Here is a 5975-nt window from a genome sequence, read left to right on the forward strand (position 1 = left end):
TTGGATGGCTCCCTCGGAACCCTGCTTAGCTCTGTCAAACTGTATCCATTTCTCTTACTGTCTTTCCTAGAGTTATTCTGTATCTGCAAGGCCCTCACACCACTTTATTCCCAGAAAGAAAACAACTGATAACTTTTCAAAGCCGGTTCAGACCAATCAGTAAGCAGCTGGGAACGCTCTGGGCACCAAACAGGTGGTTTTTATGCAATGCCTGAGTATTTATTGCAAGAAATGTTAGGGTGGAATGCAACACTGCCCCAAAGGATCTCCCAGATGCTTACTGATTGGCTGAATCCACAGGTGCTGGAAGTTAAACACGACGTGATTGGCAGTATCTGAGAGAAAGCCGGATGCCTCCATAAAGGCAGGGCTAAAATACTTCCTAAACCCAGAACGGGAATGAGCACAAAGTACCCTTCCAAGGAAGTCCAGGTCCAGCACCTCTCCCGGCACACTGCTTGCTCACTGGCTAAAAGCCCCCGCTGGCGTATTAGCTCCGTGAAACACACTTGCCTGGTTGCCAACGAAACCCCGCCCGGCCTCAGCCCCTTTCACAGTACCCGGGCTCATTAAATACCTGCCCACGCTGATTAAAAACTGCTTCCTGCAGACGTGAAGGAATGAATGGAGGGGGCCGGCCCGGTTTCAATCTGCAGCTTAGGAAAGGGTTTCTCCATAGATACTCGGGGTGGGAAGTCAAGAAGTAGGCATCCCCGTTCGGCTCCGAAACCCGAGAGCAGCTAGGGCTCCCGCCCAGGTGGAGTTTCAACCGCAGCGCGGCGGGAAAGCGGCGGCACCGGGCCAGGGCGAGGGGTGCAGCAGGGTGCTTCGGGCACCCAGAGCGTGGCCAACTAAGTTCCCCGGGCGTGGCGGAGTCGGGGGGAGAAGTCCCGGCGGGGGCAGGCCGCGGCCCCTCGCCGCGGAGCTGGGGGGTGGAGAGTTGGCGGGCCGGGAGCGGGACCGGGGTGGGAGCGGTCCCAGAGCCGCGGACCGGCGCCGATGGGCCCGCCGGGCGGAGGGACGGAAAGGGGGTGCCGGGCCGGCGGAGGGGCTGGGGCCGGTGCGGCCAGCTCCGCCGCCACACTCACCTAAGGGATCCAGCTTCGCCTGGGCTCGGCGCCGGCTCCGCGCTCCTCCTCCCTCGGCCTGCAGGGCGAGCTGGCGGCCTCAGGCGCCCCTAGCAACCACGCATCGCCACGCGACCCGCGCACTCAGCCGCCGTCGCCGCTGCCGCCCGCCACGCACTTCGCGCGCCCCCAGCGGACAGACCGAGGCCTGGGCGGGGCGGGGCGGGCGCGAGGCGAGCGCGCGGAATCTCGGGGGTTGTGGGGCCTGGGAGGGTGGGGAGTCATCGGCCGCGAGCACGCGCAGTCCCTTGCGGGCTGTGGGGCTCGGCGAGCGGAATTCTGGGAGATGTAGTCCTGTGGTGAAAGCTCTGAAAGGCTCCGTTCTAGGAATCCAGAATTCTCCCTTCCTACCCTGATTCCACCTAATCCTTGTGGACCTTGCCTTTGGCCGAGCCTCAGTTCGCTCTTCTGCCGAGCTCTATTAAAGAACTTACAGTAAAAGCCTTGAGTTTGAGCCCAGGAAAGGGTGGGGAGCGCGATCCCATCCACTCTGCCTCCCTCCAACCTACCTGGTGGTGCACACCACAACGCCTGCTTTCTTTATGGCTTCAAGTGTGAACGTTAGGAAATACGAACCCCACTCATTATTTCATTGTCTCCCCAAGCAAGACAAATGTGCCCCGGGTCTCCCTTTCCCTAGACCGGATGGATTTGCAGACTTAGAAAGCTGGGGGGAGGAGGGTGGTGGCAGTCGAAGGTAAGACGAACCTGATGAAAACAATCTGGACAGTAAGTCAACAAATGACCTAGACAAGGCATAGTCGGATGTTACACTACAAGTGATTGGGAGGATGTCTTCCATCACGTAGGTAATGCGGCAGATCTGTGTGTTTACATCTAGCACGTGCACTGATGTAAACACGCAGGAAACGTTGTAGAAGGGAATATATTTGGGGCAGTCAAGCCAAGGGGCAAGGTGATCTCAAGACCAAAGCCAGGACCCCAAACAGCCATCAGTTACAATTTTTATAGTTTGCTTAAAAAAAAAATATTTATTTGTTGGAAATTCAGTTAGAGAGACAGGGAGAGACAGAGAGACCTTCCATCCACTAGTTCACTCCCCAGATGGCTGCAATGGCCAGAGTTGGACCAGGCCTCCTATGTAGGTACAAGAGGCCCAAGCACTTGGGCCATCTTCCACTGCTTTCCCAGGCACATTAGCAGGGAGCTGGATTGAAAGCAGAGCAGCCTGGACTCAAACAGGGGCCTATATGGGATACCAGTGCTGCAGGCGGTGGCTTTACCCACTATGCCACAGTGCCAGCTTTATACTTAGCCTTTAGAGAAGTTACACATATTCATTTTGGGGAAGTCCTAGGAAGGGATATGCATATTCAAAAAAGGCATGCATGTCCTCCAAGTTACCATATATGTTCATGTATTTCATGCCAAATTTAGGATGGAGATTTCTCATTCTTATAAGGGAGCTTCAAGCTTTCTATGAAAGAAAGGTGAAAATGAGGACAAGAATCATTGGTTACATCCAAAATCCCTAATTTGGCTTTAGCCAGATTCAGGTCTTTAGTTCTTTTTCCTTTTTTTTTTTTCTTAAGATTTATATATTTGGGGACCAGCGCTGTGATGTACAAGGTTAAGCCTCTGCCTGCAGTGCCAGAATCCCACATGGGTGCTGGTTCAAGTCCTGGCTGCTCCACTCTGATTCAGCTCTCTGCTAATGTGCCTGGGAAAGCAGCAGAGGATGACCCAAGTGCTTGGGCCACTGTACTCATGTGGGAGACCCAGAAGCAGCTCTGAGCTCCTGGCTTAGATCTGGCCCAGCCCCAGGCTGCTGTGGCCATTTGGAGAGTGAACCAGCAAATGGAATAGCTCTTTCTCTCTGTCTCTCTCCCTCACTTCCTAACTGTGCCTTTCAGATAAATAAAATAAATCTTAAACCACAACTGAATGTGAATCTTCTTATCGTTACCCCTCCATTGGTCTTCCCCATTCAGTTCATGGGAATCCCATCCTTCCAGTAGCTTGGGCCAAAACTCTTAGCCATGTCTGACTCCTTTTCTGGTCACACGGTCAGTTAAGAACTGTTAGCTCCATGTTTAAAACATTCAAAATATGGCTTCTTACCACCCCACTGGTACCACCTGAGTCCAAAATACCATTCTCTCTCCCCTCGATTCTACCCACCTTGACCCACAACACATTTGCAAACAGAACGAAGTGTGATCCTTTCAGCACATACAGATCCCGTCACCTCCCTGAGCAAATCCTCCAACAGATCCCTGCTGTATTCAGAGTAAAACCCCACGCCTTCACCCAGGTCTACAAAGTCAACACCTGACCTCGCCATGGCCTTCCTGGCCTCATGTCCTACTACGCTCCCCCTCCTTACCTTACTCCATCCAAGCTGGCTCCTCTTAGCTGCTCAAGTGCACCAGGCACCTCTCCATCTCAGTCCCTCGAAAGCGATCACTTTCTCTGCACACCCATTCCCTCACCTCCTCCAGTCCTTGCTCAATTTCACCTTCCCAAGAGGCCTATCCTGACCAACCCAGCCCTCCTCGACCCCTTTTCACCGCTGTATCTTTCTCCAGAGCTTGTAACACTTTCCTACTTACTATATATAATTCACTTATTTTATTATATTCACTACCTCCCTCCACCAGAATGGAAACTCTTATAACAGACAGGTATTTTTTTTAATCTCCAGTGCCTAGAACAGTATCTGACACATAAGAAAGGATTCATTAAATATATCTTGAGTGCCAGTGTTGTGGTGTAGCGTGGTAAGCTGCTACCTGTGACACAAGCATCCCATGTGGGCACCAGTTCAAGCCCCAGATGCTCCACTTTGGATCCAGCTCCCTGCTAATGTGCCTGGGAAAAGTGGAGAAAGGCCTAAGTACTTGGAATACTGCACCTACGTGGGAGACCTGGAAAAAGCCCCTGGTTCCTGGCTTCAGTCTGACCCAGTCCTGGCTGTTGTGGCCACTTGGGGAGTGAACCAGCAGATGGAAGATTCTTACATATATACATATGTATACATACATACATACATACATTCTTACATATATACATACACACACACACACACACATAGGTATATGTATAGATAGATAGATAGATATAGATATATACCTTGAATTCAGGGTGGATGTTTGGCACAGTAGTTAAGACACCATTTGGATGCCCACATCTCATATCAGAGGACCTGGGTTCAGGTCCTCTCTCCACTTGATTCCAGCTTCCTGGTGTCTGCACCCTGGAAGGCAGCAGGTAACGGCTCAAGTACTTGGATCCTTGCCACCCACATGGGAGACCCAGATGGTTCCCTGTTCCCAGCTACAGCCTGACCCAGTTCATTTGAAAAGTGAACCAGCGGATGGAAGGTATCTCTCTCCACCCCCACCCCTGTCTATAGCTCTGCCTTCCCAATAAATAAAAAGTAGGGGCAATCGTTGTAATGCGACGGGTTAAGCCACTGCTTGGGACACCTACATCCCATATCAGAATGTTGGTTCAAGCCCCAGCACCTCCGCCTCTGATTTAGCTTGATGCTAATGCATCCTCGGAGGCAGGTGGCAGATCAAGTGCTTGGGTCCCTGCCAACCGTGTGGGGGGCACGGATGGAGCTCCAGGCTCCTGGCTTCAGCCTGGCCCAGTCCTGGATCCTGCAGGCATCTGAGGAGGGAATCAACAGATGGAAGAGCTCTCTGTCTCTGTCTCTTTATTTTTGTTGCTCTCCCTTTCAAGTGGATGAAAATAAACATTTTACAAATACGTTGAATTCAAATACTACGTATAGCAGGAAATGATAGTCCCTAGAAAAAAATGTTATTTTTGTAAACACATGGAACAATGAAGGTGAGGACTAAATAAAATCCCTTATCAAAAAAAAAGTGCACCTTATTCATCTTTCATTTGTAAAATAACTAGAACTTGAGGCTGACGCTGAGGCGTAGCAGTTAAAGCTGCCACCTGCAGTGCTGGCGTCCCATATGCGTGCTGGTTCGAGTCCCAGATGCTCCACATCCGATCCAGGTCCTCTGCTATGGCCTGGGAAAGCAGAAGGTGGCCCAAGTGCTTGGGCCCCTGCACCCACATGGGAGACCCGAAAGAAACTCCTGGCTTTTGGCTTCAGACCGGCGCAGCTCTGGCCGTTGTAGCCATCTGGGGAGTGAAGCAGCAGAGAGAAGACCAACCTCCCTCCCTCCCTCTCTCTCTTTCTCTGCCTCTCCCTCTAACTCTACCTTTCAAATAAAATAAGTAAATCTTTTAAAAACATAACTAGAACTCAAGGGAGAACAGAAAGAAGTCTCCCCCACTTAACAGATGAGCGACCAGAGCCTAGACGCTTGTCCTCAGCCATCCAGTGAGTCAAGCTGTAGGCTCTGCAGTGCCAGGGTATTTTCAAATACCTATGGAACATGGAATTGAAAGTTAAGTTTATTTGGGGGCAAAATTTTTTTAAACACATGGATTTTTCATAATATACGTTTTCCATGAACTTTTTGAAGATCCTGCATTTCCAGTTAAGATAATGAATCTAGGTAACAGATCTGCCAAATAACTGTTTTGGTCACATCTCTGTAAACAGCTGTCTTCTCCTATACGTTGAAATTCCTCTAAACGCTTCAAACCAGTCACTCAGCCTAAGGTCTCGAAGCAACCCAATAAACCTCTCTGTTTAATCCCAACCTTCTCCTAGTTCAGCTCTGCGGGCCTTGGCTTAGGAGGAGGTGACCACGTGTAGCTCATTCAGGATGGAGGCAGCTGGCATGCAGGCAAAGCCAGACAGACAGGAGGGTCTTGTGCAAACAGAACCCGTGCTTCCAGGACCACACAGAAGTTAAGGGGCTGAGACTCCCAACTCTTTGCTGTGGGAGCTCCAAG

The 5975-nt window shown here is 51.0% G+C and overlaps 1 protein-coding gene across 1 annotated transcript in view; it reads right to left on the reverse strand.

The window, feature by feature from the left end:
* TTLL4 (tubulin tyrosine ligase like 4) overlaps window positions 1–1245 on the reverse strand; it is a 42715-nt gene extending 41470 nt beyond the window's left edge. The window contains 1 exon segment of the mRNA XM_017343131.3: window positions 1089–1245. The gene's annotated coding sequence lies outside the window, so the exon portion shown is untranslated.
* Between the last annotated feature and the right edge of the window lie 4730 nt (window positions 1246–5975).

Source organism: Oryctolagus cuniculus, chromosome 3, assembly GCF_964237555.1.
Source record: "Oryctolagus cuniculus chromosome 3, mOryCun1.1, whole genome shotgun sequence".
Taxonomy (NCBI): Eukaryota; Metazoa; Chordata; class Mammalia; order Lagomorpha; family Leporidae; genus Oryctolagus; species Oryctolagus cuniculus.